The sequence below is a fragment of the Sesamum indicum genome, linkage group LG9 (genome assembly GCF_026168435.1).
Source record: "Sesamum indicum cultivar Baizhima isolate 11 linkage group LG9, ASM2616843v1, whole genome shotgun sequence".
Classification (NCBI taxonomy): domain Eukaryota; kingdom Viridiplantae; phylum Streptophyta; class Magnoliopsida; order Lamiales; family Pedaliaceae; genus Sesamum; species Sesamum indicum.
Genome location: NC_142665.1, coordinates 10,146,712 through 10,164,553, shown reverse-complemented (window position 1 = coordinate 10,164,553; position 17,842 = coordinate 10,146,712). Strand labels below are relative to the sequence as shown.

The 17,842-nt window shown below is 39.2% G+C and overlaps 1 long non-coding RNA gene across 1 annotated transcript; it reads left to right on the top strand.

The window, feature by feature from the left end:
* Positions 1-6,588: 6,588 nt before the first annotated feature.
* LOC148786886 (uncharacterized) lies at positions 6,589-8,339 on the top strand. Its single transcript, XR_016067540.1, has 3 exons — positions 6,589-6,630; positions 7,131-7,198; positions 8,027-8,339. It is a non-coding gene; the product is annotated as an uncharacterized LOC148786886 (long non-coding RNA).
* The last annotated feature ends 9,503 nt before the right edge of the window (positions 8,340-17,842 follow it).

The window sequence follows — 17,842 nt, the reverse complement described above, 5'->3', positions numbered from 1 at the left end:
CACACTAGTGTCTAATCTTTCTCTTGTTAAAGGTTTTATAGCAATTTGAACATGACCAATATGCAGAAATTTATAACCATTCTTAATATGTTTAATAATAGAAGATTTTGAAAACAGATGTAATGTTTGTTGATCAGATACTAAAGGTAAAACTTGTTCTTCTGTCTTTATAGTGTATGTTGACTTAAATGACTTCTTATAAATTTCTATAGTATTAATTTTTAGCGGTTTTCAGTCAAATAGATCTCTATCTTCCAACATGTTTCTCCTGTGCTAATTATATTCGAATTCTCTTAGTTGTCCCCTGATGAAGAGACTCCAAAATTCATGCTTCTTATGAATTTATCCATAATATTAAATCTTCATACTTTGCTCTTTCAGATCAGACAACGATTTATCGCGGTACAAATAAGTCAAGTAAGCCGACTTGCAACCTGTTGAAGTCCGATTCACAAATTATGAATTTCTATATATGTATATATCCAAGAGTAGCATTGCTCTAATACCATTTAGTACCAGGATATCATAAACCAAGAATAATTTGAATATAACAACCATATTTGAAACCATGTAATGAAATATAAAGATCTAAATATACAATGAATATAACAAAAAATTATATAAAGCAATAAATTGTATAAAGATTATGCAAATAGAAATTATAACAAGGATATTTTATGAAGCAAAAAAAATTAAAGGCCCACAGATATCAAGGTGTACAAGAGAAAAAACATAACCAGTTCGTATTTTACTGGAATCAAAAGGCAACTTATGCATTTTGGCAAGTGGACAAACTTCACAAGGTTTCAGTGTACAATCCAATTGAGGCAATTCTGTAATATATTTCAATGAGTTATTGGATAAGTGTCCAAGCCGTTGGTGCCGGAGAGTAAATTGATTCATGTTGGCAGTACAAGAATGTGAGCTACAATCTGATCTCAAAGGTACAATACTGCATTCAAGAATGTAAAGATTCCGTTTCAAATGAGCTATGACAAGGACTTTATTACTCTCCAGGTCCTACATAATGCAAGTAGAGGTTAGAAATGTAAACTGAATGGATGAGGAAGCACACAGCTGCCTAACTGAGAGCAGATTAACAGAAAATGCAGGTATGTGAAGAACACGAGTGAGTTTGATATTAGGAGTGAGCTGTATAGAACCTATATGAGTGACTATTTGAGAGTGACCATTAGGGAGGTGAATGGTTAAAGTATTAGAGAGCTCGGCATAAGAACAGAATAGACGAGCATCTGCACAAATGTGATTAGTGGCTCCACTATCTATAATCCAAGTACTAGAAATCAAAGAGGCTGAATTAGCACAACTACCTGCAAAGTTGTCGAGTTGTGCAAAATTAACTTGAAGAGGATCTGATGGTGTTTCTCCAAGCATAAACTTCTTCATCTCCTGCCTTATGAGTTCAGTGATGTTTGAGTAATTTCCTTCAACTGATTTCTTAATCGAATCATCAGATACCATGGCACTGTAACCTCTTCCCTTTCCCATGACTTTCTTCCTCCGTTCTCCCATTTTTATACCAGTCCGGTATACCATGTAACCTGAAGCACGAATCGTCCATATGCCCTGGTTTTTGACAATGATCACAGATCAAATGTCACTTATCAGTCATTGGTTTCTTCTTGTAACTCTGTCCTTTAACCTGGAATGCAGCACCACTATTTGTTTCCATGCTGCCTAAGCTCATTTGCATTTGTTTCTCCATCCTAATGAGCATGGAGTAGGCCTTGGTAACTGTAGGCAAAGGTTCCAGTAGCAGTATCTGACTGCCTGCTTGTTCATACATAGAATTAAGACCAACCAAAAACTGTATTAATTTATTCGAAGCCACCATATCAGCTATGGCTTTGTTTATACCACAGGTGCAGTTTGTGCAGACACATTTTGGCATAGGCGCCAAACACATAAGCTCATCCCATAAACATTTCAATTTTGTGTAGTACTCAGTTACAGATATATTACCTTGTGTTACTTGCCCAATTTCTCCTTGCAATTGGTAGATTAAAGCACTATTACTCTCACCATAGCGAGCTTCTAACTCGACCCATAGTTCTCGTGATGAACCAACGTACATAAATGATTCTGCCAATTCTTTTGTCATGCGATTAAGTATCCAGGTGGTGACCATGGAGTCAATACGATTCCACCTCTTAAATTCGTCTGTATTGATTGGAGGACGAACAGTTGTTTCGTTAATGAAATCGACCTTCATTTTAGTAGTGAGAGCTCTTTTAATTGCTCTGCTGCAGGCAAAATAATTATTGCCATGAGCAAAGCTGACACCATCACCATTCCAGGGTGATCCGATGACTACAATTGCATAAACTTTGGATCAGGAATGCCACGCGATGTGGCATCGTTTCCAAGAGAGTTACTGTACTCTGTCGTTGCCATGGCAGAGATGGAGATATCCACTGTTTATAGATGGAGATATCAAGAGACCTTCACATGGAAGGCTCTAATACCATGTTGAGGAATTGAAATGAAGAAAAAAGCAAATTACAGAATATGAACGCCATTATCAGAATGAATGAAGTTCTTTTCATATATCAACAATGCAACTTATAGCTCCTTTTAAATACATAACAAAGAGGATGATGAAAAGAAAACATAACAACCTGTAACTAATTGAACTAATCAGTAATACACGTCAGCGCCAAATGGGCATACCAGTCAGCAACTTAACTAATAAAGGCGTAAAGAAAAAACAGTAGAACAAACGTAATATGAAAACGCGCGTATTCTAGCTCTGGATTTCTGTACAAAAACAAGCAACAGCAACAGAGTTCATCCCACGCGTAGTTTAGCTTGCTATTGTCCAATAATTCCAACATGCTTCTGTCCAATATTTCCAACACTTGAAGAGACCTCGACCTCCATCTTGGATCACAAGAAAACCTCCAAATGCTCTTCTATGCCTAGGCCCGTCTGTTTGAATTCTCTATTAAATGTTGATGCCTGAATTATAGGCTTTGATATAGTTAATTATTAGAATTCAATCATGAAGAAAAAGAAACGCTGCAATATATTTCTATTATGTCTTTTTCTCTCGTTTACTCCCTTGTTCGGAGTCTTTGCTTGACTCTATAACGCAATCAAGTGGACATCTGAAAACAATGCTTTGTTGACCGGTGGTGCATATGATTTTTAAAAAGCAACTACTTTAGTTTCACATAAAACTGTTGTCTTCACCAAAGAAGGTAACACTTGTACGACACGATCTTAGCTTGTGGAACAAAGAACGTAGAGGTCAGGTTTGTTTCCTCATAATTGTCATTTCTTACACAAAGCTCATTATAAGAAGTTTATGTAAGAAAGTTTGCTTCACATTTTTGAAAACCCAATTGATCTTATGTGTTGTGGTGAGGAGTCTTGGATAATAGGAGGAAGGTTGTCAACCATTTTCAGCAAAGTGAGTAAAGTTTTAGGAGAATGGTTTCGGAAACCACTATCAAATCTGTAAAATAACAAAAAATAATTACAACAATGCAAAAACAAAGATAGTCGAGCAAAAAACAATAAGAAAAAAGTCGAATGGATATCCAAAGAAAGAGATGAATCTCCTCATCTTTTAGTAGTAAGCATTCACCAGCTTTTGGACACAAACCTCCATTTTTCTTGATTCTTCAAAGTAGAAGTTCTTAATTTGCAAACAAAAAATCGTTGTCTGAAATGGGAGTTAATGGTCAAAATATTTTTTGGGCTAGATGGCACGGTATTGTAATATGGGTCTTGCCATCACATATAACAGATTCGATAAATGTAAATTTCATTAAGTAAAAGGAGAACAGAGGTACAATACAACAAGTTGCAATGCTAAGCATCCCCTCGACAGACCAAAGTATCAGCCATAAACGATAAAATTCTCATATAACAGATTCAGTGCAATAAGCCTAGATCAAGAAAAATAAATAAATAAATACTAGCAAGTAATTTAATGAAGCCTAATTAAGATCCTTTGAAATTGTATAATGCTATTGGATCTTGGTAAACATATTCACTACTAGGGGACTAAAAGAGTCGAGCTCTCGAGGGTCGATGAGCCATTACAGTTCAAGCTCGAGCTAATTTGTTTTTATTATGATTAGATTAAATTATGGAAATCACCAAATTTTTACATAAATGTATAAATAATAAAATAGATTGCATAATGCATACTATGTTATAAATATACCAAATTATAGTATGATATTTTAATTTATTGTTATAAGTATAAACTACTAATTAGTTTAGTATTAATATAATTAGTAAAATTACCAAAAAAAATTCATATTGAACAATTTAAAATTATAGAAAAGTATCTGGAATAATGCACATTTACGATATGACAAGGGGTTGCTTGCATTTTTTCCTTTATAATTATTATGAAATTTTTCACATAAACTCGAAACTTATTCATTGTATTTTAGCTTTAGCCCTTGGACCGAGATGGCTTGACGATTTATTTACAAACTGAAAACATACATAAAAATTGAATTGGATGTCGGCCGTCAAACCAACTTCTGATGGTTGGTCTGAAACGTTCCAAGTCGAAGACCTCGAGACTGATAATTGAGAGTCCTAAAGAGACTTCACAAAACTATTGCAATAACTGGATGAGTGTCGTGTTTCATCGGCAACAAACGTTGGACATTTATGCAATTTGGGTGGGTTAGTTGACAAGAAGGTCAGCTGATTGAATTGACTCGTGGGGATCGTCATATGGAAGCTTTAGAGGCTTGGTCGGTATGGTTGGAATTTTCAACTCTAGTAGTATGGGAGTAGTCTTTGCACTTGAGAGATTATGGCAGTCACATACACACAATGACTGTATCTTGGATCTAACGAGAGGGGATCTTGTCACGAATATGATCATTATAAGCCTTGTCCAGTACAGTCAGAATGTGTAGTGAGGATGCTGGCTTCCAAGACGAGGATCCATCCCCTATCAATATCAGATGCATTCATGCTCTTCGAAGTTGTGGCCGCAGTGATTGGTTGAATAGAAAATGGTTTCATATGTCAAACAATAGAGCAAACACAGTTTCTAATATGGAGCATAGATGCCTAGACTAAAATGGGAACCAAACCTAATTCCATACCCTAAACTAAGACCGAGAGATGGTAGATAGAAGGACTGTACCCATATAGAACTTGAGAGCTTAAATATTCACCCTAATATTCAACTAGTCTTTAGTGCCATGGATCGTTGCTAGACAACCACCATGGTGACGAGCATTCTAGGTTAATAGTTAATCAGGAGCGATCAACTAAATTGAATTTAATTGTTCAACTGTATTGGGTACAAGCCCATATCTTGTTTAGATGAACTTAAAGAGTCACACACAAATCACCGAGGAGGTGAAGAAATTAATTTGAAATTAATTTTGGAAGATGAGAATTAATTTAATTGGATTGAATGTATTTTGGAGAGTATAAGTAATTAAATTATTTATATGTGGAATACTCCATTGAATAGGTATCCCAATAAATTAATTGAGCTTACTTTAATTATTAAATTGAATTTGTTAATTAAAGGAGTTTGGCTTATGTCTTTGATTGGATTATATGATATTGGAGAATGTTTAGTTGGGTTTTAAATTAAATTGAATTTAGTTTAAAATATATGGACTTTTCGGCTTGGTTTAATTTATTTAAAACGAGGCCCATCCACTAAAATAGGTCTCAAGGGATCTAATTGACTTCCATATAAGGAAATGAGGATTTGACTCCTCCCTACATAAAAAGAGGAGTTCGCTGAGTTGTTTGATTGGGGGGATGGAATTTGAATGACTGGATTCATTCTCACTCTCCCTCCAAAAAAATAAAAAGAAGCACGACAAAGCACCCTCTATACACCACAAACTCTCTCTCTCTCTCTCTCTCTCTCTCTCTTCTCTCTCTCTCTCTCTCCCACTTTATAGTTCTTCTTTGATCTAAGATCACTTGAAGAACTTGAGATGATAAAAAGGATTACACGAATTAATAGTGTAATACTTTAGATTTGTTTTCTTTTAATGTTTAATCTTCTCTAATAAGAGGATTAAACTTATTCCCAATATGGGGTAGATATTCCCAGAAGATCTCTACTTTGAGATCTAGAATGTGTACAAAATTGGAGAGGAAACCAAACGCGTGTAGTTGATCAAGAAAGAATAAGAGATAACTGTAACACCCCAAAAATTATAATACATAATTCGGGGATTAATTGATAACTTTTTGGAAATTTGGTTAATTAGTAAATAAATTATGTTCCATAATTGGAATATAATAAAGTTTGAACGGGTTAAATTGAAGCTTGTTATAATATTTGAGAGCAAATTATATTAATTAGTGAATTAGGAGGGACGTGATGGGCATTTTGAGAAAAGTCTAATTAAATAAATAAAATAATAATATTATATATATATGTAAATGATATATATTAGTAAATAATATATATACATACATATATATATATAGAAGAAAGAGAAAAGAAACAAAAAAGAGAAGGAAAGAAATAAGATTGGGGGTGGGCCATCACCCACCGCCCCACCCCCTACATATATATATATATGTGAGTCAAATTATCACAATTTGATATTTATCAAATCTGCAATTTCCTTATCTGTTCGACGATTCACAACGGAGGTAAGTTTTTATTTTAATTTTTATTAATTTATATTATTTCATTAGTTCGTTTATTAAATGTTGTTTATATTAAGCGATGTACTATTTAATCGGAATATTTTACGAGTTTGGCTATTTAAAATAGTATTGGATTAAATATCAAATCGGATATAAAAATGATATCGTTGGTTAGTTAGATCATTAAATTTATTAGATTTAAATATTACTATAGCTAATTTATACAGTTCCATCGGAATTGTCAACCAAATACGCAATTCTACGTATTGTATGTAATTAAAGTGTATAATAGCAAGAAATTCATAGAAAATTCATAGAAATATTCGAAAAATTATATTTAATAAATGGTATGTTAATAAAGAGGAAAAATGAAGATTTGTACTTCGATAGAAGTGGAATATTAAAGAATTATTAGAAATTGTACGAATAATATTTAATATTGTATTTAAAAAAAATTATTATATTCTCGATATATTAACTGTATGTGGTATAACTCATTATAGGATACGGGGGTAAAGTGAAAAGACCAAACCACTACCTATTGAATAGATAAAGGCGTTGTAAGGTCGAGGTAAGTAAATAATTAGTATTATCTATTTATGTTCTCTTTATTTGTGGTATTACTATTATATGACTTTGTGGTTCATGCTGACATTGATTTATCTGAAAATATATGAGTGGTGAATGATTTGATTTGATTGACGATATTTTGTACGTGGAATGAAAAAATACGTTGAAATATTATGTTTGTTGTTTGATGTGTTGTGGATGCCTGAAAATGAGAATATGTTGATTATTATTTTACGTTACTAGTTGCTTACAAGAATGGTGATATGTGAAAATGAGGGAATGGTGGAAATTGAATATAATTGTGGCGTGAATACCCCTTGATGTGTTGAAAAGCCTATAAGGCGAAATGAAATGAAAAGAGCTTTGATGCGATATGAGAAAGAAACGAAATGAAAAGAGCTTTGATGCGATATGAAAAGAGCGATGTTGCGATATAAAAGAGCTGTGATGCGAATTGAAAGAGCTGTGATGCGAAATAAAAGAGCTATGATGCGAAATAAAAGAGCTATGATGCGAAATGAGATTGATGAGCCGACTGTCAAGGGGATTCACTTAAATTTATATAACGGTGAGATTGAGTGGACGGAAAAAACACAATATCACCTTCTGGTAAGCAAACTAGGAAAAAGGAAGTTTAATTTGATTATCTTATTGCGAGATAGCTATGTGGTATAATAAAGATGATTATGTGGAAGCAAATTGACTATATATTCTATGCATCTTGCCTATTTATCTTTTTTGAGGTTATATATGGTATACATATATAGATAAGGCTGGTTATTTGCTTACTGAGTGGCAGACTCACTCCCCTACTGATATTTTCTTTCAGGAGTAGACTTTGAGGTGTCTGACTGTTGAAGAGTAGGTCTATGCGCTATACTCAGGCAGGTCGGGCCAGTATGCAGTTTTCTTCTCTTTGTCAGTTAAAGTACAAATCACATTTTGTTTGTATAGAGAGAGGACGCAAACGTGGGGATTACTTGTGATGTTTGATATGGATATATGGTGTTGTGGGTTGATTATGCCTATTATGACGTTGATGACGTATGCATATTGATTAGATGATTATGCACGTTTATATATATAAACACAGGGATTACTTTAAGTATGACGTTTAGGGAAAATATAGCTCTAGTAGCGTTAGAGGGTGCTACAATAACAGTTTGATTTAGGATTACACATCCTTTGTTCTTTGATTTCATCCATGAGTCTAGTATGCATGATTATGATTTTGTATATTGTTTAAACTGCATACTTTACATCGAATGCCCCAAAAAAAATTAAGAAAACACCCTTTGATCGGGTTTTGAACTCTTTGATTTATTGTATTTTTTATGCTTCCGCCTCATTTTTGGGATGACCCACTCCCTTCATTGAAACCATTACGTATGACACCTCACATTTTCCATGGAAATCCAACTTCAAGACATACAACGATAGAGGTAGCACAAAAAGAACACTTTAGCCTAACCTCATTTCCTAACTCAACCATAAAGTTAATATGTTAGAACTGTAGAGGATCAGCCCGCGTTGAATTCCTTGCTTTACTTGGGGAACATATCTGATGTATATTGATAAAATAATTCACCTGCAAGGGTAAAAAAGTAATTTAACATATATGAGGCACATGTAAGAACATGCAATCCATCACACAATATAACTTCCAACACTACCATAAATACCAAAAATATTACTTTTTAACACATCTAATATTCATTAATTGTAACCATACTTACCAAGAAATCTCCTCAAAGATTGTATTTTCACTTGGTGAGCTATCGTGTCGTGGGTAAAATTTTCATTTCATCCTTTTGTAAAAATCTCAACCACATCATTGGCGCTCTGTGGGAAGGATTGCCTCGACACTGAGTATGCAAACCAGGTCTCGAGCTCATAACATCCCTGATTTGGACGTGACCCGCGAAGCTCAAGTGAAACGGGCGGAACAATACCCGCCTCGCGAACATTCGCCACTCCAGGAGGTAACTCCCCTAACTCATGAGCAAGTACCCCTCAATGGGGAGATCCCCCCGCCACGTGGACAATCTTCGCCCGCGCCCCCTGGGAGAGCGCTCCGCTCGGAAGCTCCAGCCCAAAAATCGATGATCCAACTGACACTCGAAGCTTTGTAAGCCCTGATTCACTACTCATCTACTTGAGCAGCGGCACAAGTCGTGGCCCAATTTGTAGCACAACAACCCGCGAATCCGCCCCTTCCTTCCCCTTGCAGAAGTCGAGAATTATCCTCGGCTCCAGAGGAGTAGTAGAGGCGGAAAGAAGTGAACAATAGTATCTCTAAACCTGAAGTTGCACAGACTCAAGATCAAAACCTCTACAATTGAGAATCTTCAGCTACCCCACCACCTAGGGGACCCGAGGATTCCTACTTGCCATTGGTCGTAGCCCCTCCAAGACGTAGCCATTTTGCCCCGAACATTCTAGCCGAAGTGCTCCCAACAAGCCTTAAGGTAATCTATCGGAATATGATAAGACAACTGACCTACAAGAACTACTTAAACAAATTTTATGCCAAGATTGATTGGTATGATCTGAGTGATGCCGCTTACTGCAAGGTCTTCTGCTCTACACTCTCAAAACGCGCATTAGCCTAGTTCAAGAAACTGCCCCTAGAACTATTTTCAGCCTCGAGCAGTTGGTTCAACGTTTCTTGCATCACTTATCCATGAACAAAAAAATTTTGAAAATGGCTTCTATTCACCATCTACCAAAAGGAGGGCGAGACTTTGAGAGACTACATGCAAAGATTTATGGATGCAGTGCATGAAGTTTCCCATGTTAATCATGAGTTATTAGCTAGTATTATCCAACAGAACCTACTACCGGGAAGATTCAAGGAGTGCATAGCCGAAAAGTGTCCTAGCACTATGGAAGAGTTACTCGTGCGCTCCCAGAAATACATCCGAATTGAGGAATCTAATGCTTTGGATCCTTCCCTTAGCGGTGAAAAGAAGGGCCGGGAAGAGGAAAAAGTACCGAAAAAGAAAGAGAAACGTAAGCATGTACCTCCAGCGGGGTTCGCTCACTGTACCCCCTTGAACGCTCCTAGAGAGGAGATATTAGTTGTAGTTGAGCAAAAAGGACTAATCAATCAATGGCCAAGAAAAATGAAAGATAACCCTAAGAGGCTCAAATCCAACAAATATTGTCGTTTCCACTAAGATAGAGGACATACGACAGAGGAGTGCCATCACTTGAAAAATGAGATAGAAAAGCTGATTCAGCGCGGATACTTGAAAGAGTACGTCAACCAAGGGTCGAATCCCCAACCTCGGGACCTAACATCCACACAAACTAAAAACGGCGACAAGCTCCCTACAGCAGGGGTTATCGCCGAGATTTTGGGTGGCCCGATTCCCTACAAGCTCCTTAATGTAAGAAAGGCTCTCACCCGAGCAACTAGGGGAAACCATCGGCAAACCCCTATTCAAATTCATAATATTAGTTCGAAACAAGGCGATGAGATTACATTCAACCGGCAAAACTTGGACCCAACGAGGAATCAAAACAACGACGCCCTGGTCATTTAGGCCACGATCTCCAACTTTTGGGTCAAAAAGATTTTGGTGGATAGTGGGAGTTCAGCGGATATTATATTCCATTACGCATATGTCTAATTGGGGATTCATAATGCACTACTTCGGAAGGTAACACCCCACTCACAGGTTTTTGTGGCAAATGATCAAACTAGTAGGGGAGGTGACGTTACCATTATCCCTCGGGTCTTATCCGAAGAGGTCCACCAAATTGGTAGAGTTCCTCATGGTGAAGGCTCCATCCTCCTACAACGTTATCTTGGGGAGACCGAGCTTAAACCTCTTCCTAGTGATAGCGTCTACTTTCCACCTGAAACTTAAATTTCTCACCTGACAGCGTGGGGGGGGGGGGGAGGGGGCTATGGGAGATGAAAGAATGGCAAGAGAATGCTACGTGAATAACCTTAAAAGATCGCGTGAGAAACTGAATGAAGTGGCCGATGAAAAAACAAAGGAAGAGATGACTGATAGGAGGCATGGGATAAGAGACGCCCCAGAAGAGCTCTTAGGAGGAATATATGGGGAGAAAAGAGTTGAAGCCGTGGAAGAGTTGATGGTGATCAATCTCTCCGCAGACGGCGAGAAGACAACGAAGATAGGCATGGCAATGTGCCCGTCCACTGAAGACAGCTTAACTCGATTTTTGATGGAAAATGAGGAAGTGTTTGCATGGAGCATAACAGATTTCTATGGGATTTCACTTGATGTTATCACTCACCAGCTCAATGTAAATCCCGACGCAAAACCTATAAAGCAGAAAAAAAGGATATTCGGGCTAGAAAGAAATCAAGCGATAAAAGCGGAAGTGGATAAACTGCTCAAAGCCAAACACGTACGCCCGGTACAATACCCCGATTGGTCATCTAATGTTGTCTTGGCCCCGAAGCTAAACAGAAAATGGCGCCTCTGTATTGACTTCACATATTTGAACAAGGCATGTCCAAAACATCCCTTTCCCCTCCTGCGAATTAACATTTTGGTTGACTCCACCTCCGGATGTGAAATGTTGAGCTTTTTACACGCGTATCAAGGCTACAATCAAATTCCGTTGGCCGTAGAAGATCAAGAAAATATAAGTTTTGTCACGAACCAAGGGATCTTCTGTTACAATGGCATGTCATTCGACCTGAACAATGCAGGAGCGACATATCAATGACTTGTCAATCACATATTTAAAAACCAGATTGGTCGAAATATTAAGGTCTATATAGATGACATGCTGGTTAAGAGTGTGAAAGAGCAAGATCACGTTAAGGACCTAGAAAAGTGCTTTCAAATATTGAAAGCTTTTGGCATGAAATGAAATCCCGCTAAGTGTATCTTTCGGGTGGGGGGGGGGAATTTTTCGGGTACATTATATGCGAGAGGGGAATAGAAGCAAACCCCGAGAAAATTAGCGCTATCATGAACATGCCCCCACCAAAGTCGGTCAAAGAGGTACAAAATCTTGTGGGGAGATTGGCATCCCTGAATAAATTCATTTCGCAATACACAGATAAGGGCCTACATTTCTTCAAGGTCCTTCGCGGCACAACAAAGTTTAAGTGGAGCAAATCTAGCCAAGAAGCATTCAACTAGCTAAAGAGGTATTTGTCTTCACCGCCTTTATTGACGAAACCCAAAATCGGGGAAACCCTCTACCTCTACTTGGCAATTTTTGAAAATGTTGTTAGCATAGTTTTGGCGCGTCAGGAAAATAGAGAGCACCATTCGGTGTATTATGTTAGTAGGATATTGCAGGGGGCTGAATCCAGATACTCCTAAATCGAAAAACTAATCCTCTCTTTAGTCATCGCAGTCAGAAGGTTGAGGTCTTATTTTCAGTCGCACCAAGTGATAGTATTGAAAACTCATCCTTTGGAGCAAGTGTTGTCGAGTCCGGAGCTTTCCGGAAGAATGGTCAAGTGGTGGTGGAGTTAAGTGAGTTTGGCGTTGAGTTTCACCCCAGGCTGGGGATTAAAGCGCAACTGCTAGTTGATTTCGTCGTCAAATTGGCATATGATGAGGTGAGCATTTCTATGCCTTCCTGGAGTCTGCACGTTGATGGATCATCCACGCCGGCGGGAAGTGGGGCTGAGATAGTTCTAGAGAGCCCTCAAGGAGACAAGTTTGAGTATGGTATAAAATTGGAATATCCCTCGTCGAACAATGAACCAGAATACGAGGCATTATTAGTAGGGAAAGTTAGCTTTAGCCTCCGAGGTGAAAAAGATTGTCATCTATAGCGACTCACATGTGGTGGTTAACCAAATCTAGAGATCCTTTGAGACACGAGACGAAACAATGGCCAACTATTCTCTGAAAGCGAAAAATTTACTTGAAAAATTCGAAGAAGCCTTTGTTGTTCAGGTGTCGAGAACTAATAATGCCGTGGCTGACCAACTAGCCAAGTTAGCAAGCTCGATGGCAAGCATCCAAAACAGAAGAATTACTTTTCTCTCATTGGAAAGGGCCGCGATAGAAGAGCAAGAGGAGATTATGTGCACGGACCTAACCCCCTTGAGCTAGAAAAAAGGGATCATCAGATTCCTAATTGATGGGACCATACCAGAGAATCAAAAGGAGGCGAAGGCCTTGAGAAGAAAAGCATCACGCTTTGTCATGATCGATGGAGAATTATACAAATGTGGTTCCTCGCAACCCTTTCTAAAATGCCTAACTCCTGAAGAGGGGAATTATGTACTAAAAGAGATACATGATGGAATTTGCCGAAATCATCTTGGAGAAAAAGCCTTAGCGGGGAAAGCCCTAAGGCAGGGATTCTTTTGGCCAACGTTGCTCCCTGACGCGCTTCAGTTGGTAAGGCGATACCGGGCATGCCAAGAACCATCAAACATTAATCACCAGCCAACAATGCTAATGAAGACCCTTGAAAGTCCCTGCCCTTTTGATTAGTGGGGTTTAGATCTAGTCGGGCCTTTTTTGGAAGCCGCAGGATAAAGAAAGTTCTTGATCGTCGCTGTTGACTATTTTACAAAGTGGGTAGAAGCCGAGCCGTTAGCCAAGATATCAGAGAAAGAAGTGATCAAGTTCCTGTGGAAGAACATCATATGTCGTTTTGGCATCCCCCATGCCCTAATATCTGACAATGGGACTCAGTTTTCGGTGAATAAACTTAAGGACTGGTGCAAGGGGCTGGTGATCAAACAATTCTTCACATCAGTTAGTAATTCCCAAGCAAACGAACAGACGAAAATCACCAACCCGACAATTCTTCAACACTGGAAAACTCGATCGGGAACCGCAAAGGGGGTATGGGTGGATGAGCTACCTAGCGTTTTATGGGCGTATCGAACAACGCTGAGGACCCCTAGGGAGAATCCCCATTCAACCTATTTTATGGGACAGAGACCGTAGCACCAGCAGAAATAGGAGAACTTAGTTGGCGAGTGAAACATACAACCCGGACTCCAACGAGCAAGAATTGAGGATGAACCTAGACTTTGTCGAAAAGGCCAAAGAAAGAGCCACAGTCCAGGCCGCTATGTACAAAACCAGAATGGTTAAGGTGTACAACGAAGATTCAGGCCGAGAAGTTTTCAAGTGGGAGATCTGGTGATGCGGAAAGCCGAGGCTTTTTGGTCCCGTTGGGAAGTTGGATTTGAAGTGGGAAGGGCCTTACAAGGTGATAGAGGTTGTGAATGCGGGGGCTTACAAGTTGCAACAACTCGACGGAAAGAACATCCCTCACACTTGGAACGTCGCAAATCTCAAGAAGTATTACTGTTAAGTTCTCTTTGTAGGTAAAGTTCATTTTTTGGCTTTGTTTTGTAATAGGGGGTAAAGTAGAAGTGTAACTTTTATTCCCTCCCCATTGACCCCTTATGGAGCTCTTGTAATTCACGCCCGAGTAATGAAGTTATTTTCCCATTGTAGTTGAAAATTTCTTTGATAAGGGGATTTGTGGATTTTCAAGAGGCCCCTACCAATTGTCCTGTGACCCCTAACCAAAATTCCACTAAGATCCACCCCCAGCGGCGTTGACCCTTGAGAATTTTTCCCTCCTTAAGTGAAGTTACTACAGATCCAACTCCTGGACTCGAGCAAATTCATCCATTGAGATAACACCCAATCAAAATACTTGCGTAATGCAAACTCGTCCCAGGAAGATATAACACAAGTGAGTAACATAAAAGCCGATTAAAGAGAATACTACAATCACGAGTCCAAACCGCCTACTTATGAAAACGCCCTATATGAGGCGAGACAGTCATCCTAAATAACATAAGTTGATTACATGCCGAGATTTGAATTTATGCTAAATAAAAAAGTCCGATTACATGCCGAGATTAAATCCTAAGTAACAAACGGAAAGCTGCGAAACTTTTAAGCTTGGGGGGCTCAACTACGACGACTTCCTCCACCTCCTTTTCACCCTCCGACACCTCAGGATCAAGGAGTACAATGTCCTCTTCAACAATTAGGCCGTTCTCACGCATCATCATAAATAAGAGTTATTCTATCAGTTAAGATCATATCGAACTCTTTAGACTCCTGGAACCTCGAGAATGCCTCTTGAGTCTTAGCGATAAAAGCAACACCGGAGGCGGAGGCCAAAAATTTCCTCCAAGTAGATATCTCTCACTTAAATCGACGCTCTCAAGAGGTAATGTTTTGAAAAGCCTCATCACTCTCCTCCTCAAGTCGGGAAAAATCACTCTCTCGCTGCTCCAAAGCAACCTCCAAACTTCTCATCTTCGCCAGTCGTTCGGCTCATTGATTTTTTGCTGCTGTTGTCACAACAAGAGCCTACAAAAATAAAACAACTACTCAAAACCAACAAAATCAAACGAAGTGGATAAGTAAAAATACAAAGCAAAAACCCGAGCCATGTTCTCAGCCAGCAACTCATCCATTTGCTCTTCCAAAAGGTCCGCAACCCGACTTAAGTCATCTTCACTCACGAGGCCTCGGGTGCGGCTCCAATAGGACGAGGGGCCTGCGTGGCTCGTTCCCTCAGCACAAGCATCACGTTTCGTAGCACAAGCATTACCCTCCGCCATGAAAGAAGCACCTCTTTGCCTTTTTGGGGAACGAGAGGACCAATCGGTGGAGTAGGAAGAGAATCGGAGTGGCCAGTCCTAGTGGAGACCCCATGGGGAGCGACAGATATGGAGCTCCCTACTTGTGGTGGTGCTAACTCTTGGTTGCATTTATTCTGGTCCTTAATCGCCGCCTTTCAGCCATATACGGCATCGTTCTCAAGCTTCTTACCTGAAACCACACAAAGAATTAATTTAGGGCAAGGAGATCCAAATCAAGTTCTCTCACGTAAAGAGAACATGCAAAAGATATAGTGAAAAATTTAAACACCACATGACAATTACAAGTGAATACCAGAGGGAAAATAATGAGCGATGCCCATCATTCGGCTAAACAGCCCTACAGCTCATAAACCCTTGACACGGTTTTCCAAACTCCTTATGATGAGTAATCTTGATATGCGAGCTACTCCACTCCGAGACCAAACCCCAACCATCATCTCTACATAAATTTTTTTTTCCTTCCAAGGACCTTTAGAGGAAACTAACCAGTTTGAAAACCTACAAGCTTTCGGTGGACTGAAGGAAAAATACTGCCCATCGTCAGAAGAAGCAGACAACTCTGCCACGTGGCTGATAGTCCATAGGGCGTGAAAGTTCTCTAGAGTTAACGGAAACCCCAACTCTTAAAGACGATGTCACCAACCCTCAAAACACATAAACGAATTTGACGTAAGTTGGCTGACACAAATACCATAACTCCGAATTACCTTGACAAGTAAGTGATGAGGCGGAATAGAAAATCCGCAATTGAAATAAGTAGCATAAACAGTGAAACACCCAGTTGGAGGATCCCTAATCCTCCGACCCCGAGAGGAAAGAATAAACTTGTGTGCGGAAGGCATCGTAAAAGTTTCGCGAATGACGTCAAGCTGCTCTCGAGTCAAAACACTGTCACAAGTACCGATATCCACCGCGCGACAACATGGAATGTGACAACGAGGAACGCCTAACGCCTTCCATCAACTCCCAACGCCACAACTACAGTCGGTCGGCCTAACGCCTAGGTGACATCGGCCTCCTCACTGTCACTTTCCACCTCTTCCCCCTCACTTTCAATTTCCTCTTCCTCACTAACGACCTCACCGTCACTCTCACATCGCTCCACATAGGCTTCCCCATCCTCACCTCCAGATGCGATTTCATCAAATTATTCGTTACATCTAAACCCTGTTGAGTTCAATTCAAAATCAGACATATCCTCTAAATTCTCACCTGAGTCGAAAGAAGGGCTTTTAGGCAAACTCATAATCGCGACAATATGTTCGGGCGAATAACCTTCTAGATATGAAGGAATATCACCCCAAATGTCAAAAACATTTTTGGCAAGCGAAGAAAAACCCGCAACTTCCCTTCTATCGAGCCCTGCTATTGAACCTCCGAAGGCGCGACTGCGAGTTGAAAGGGGGGTCGCGCCCCCCCAACCCAGGGCTCCACTTGGGTCAGAGGGGCGGCCTCCTCCCCCAGCTCGAGGCTCGGCCTTGGGTTGGAGGGGGCGTTGCGCCCCCCACCTCGAAGCCACGCTTTGCCCCTCTCCCCACCTTTGTCGTGTCCCCCCTTCGGCCAGGTGTGCCACTGTCCACATTTCAACCAAAGAAGAGGCAAAATACAAAGCAAGAATACCAATGAAAAAGAAACAAAATTTAACTAAGGAAGAAAGTTACCTTTGCTTGCTATTGTGGAGAAAGAAATGGGTTGGGAGTTAGAAGTGCAAATGAAAAGAGAGCAAATATAAAAAAGAAAATAGATTAAAAAATAATTAATAGCTCCCCACCCACCCATTCGCATTGCTAACTTGAATTGGAAAAATACATATCCATGACGCTAAAGTCACACATATTATAGCTACTACGTTTGACACTCCCAATCATTCTAAATACTACAAATACAATTATAAAACAACATATATTTTTTAGGTTTGAAAATTCAAGGACTAAACATCCAACGTATATCACTGTAGTATGTAATTCATGGATACACAATAATAACAATTTAATATATTTTGGCTTCAATTTAAATTACAAGACTTAAAACATTCTTCCTCAATTG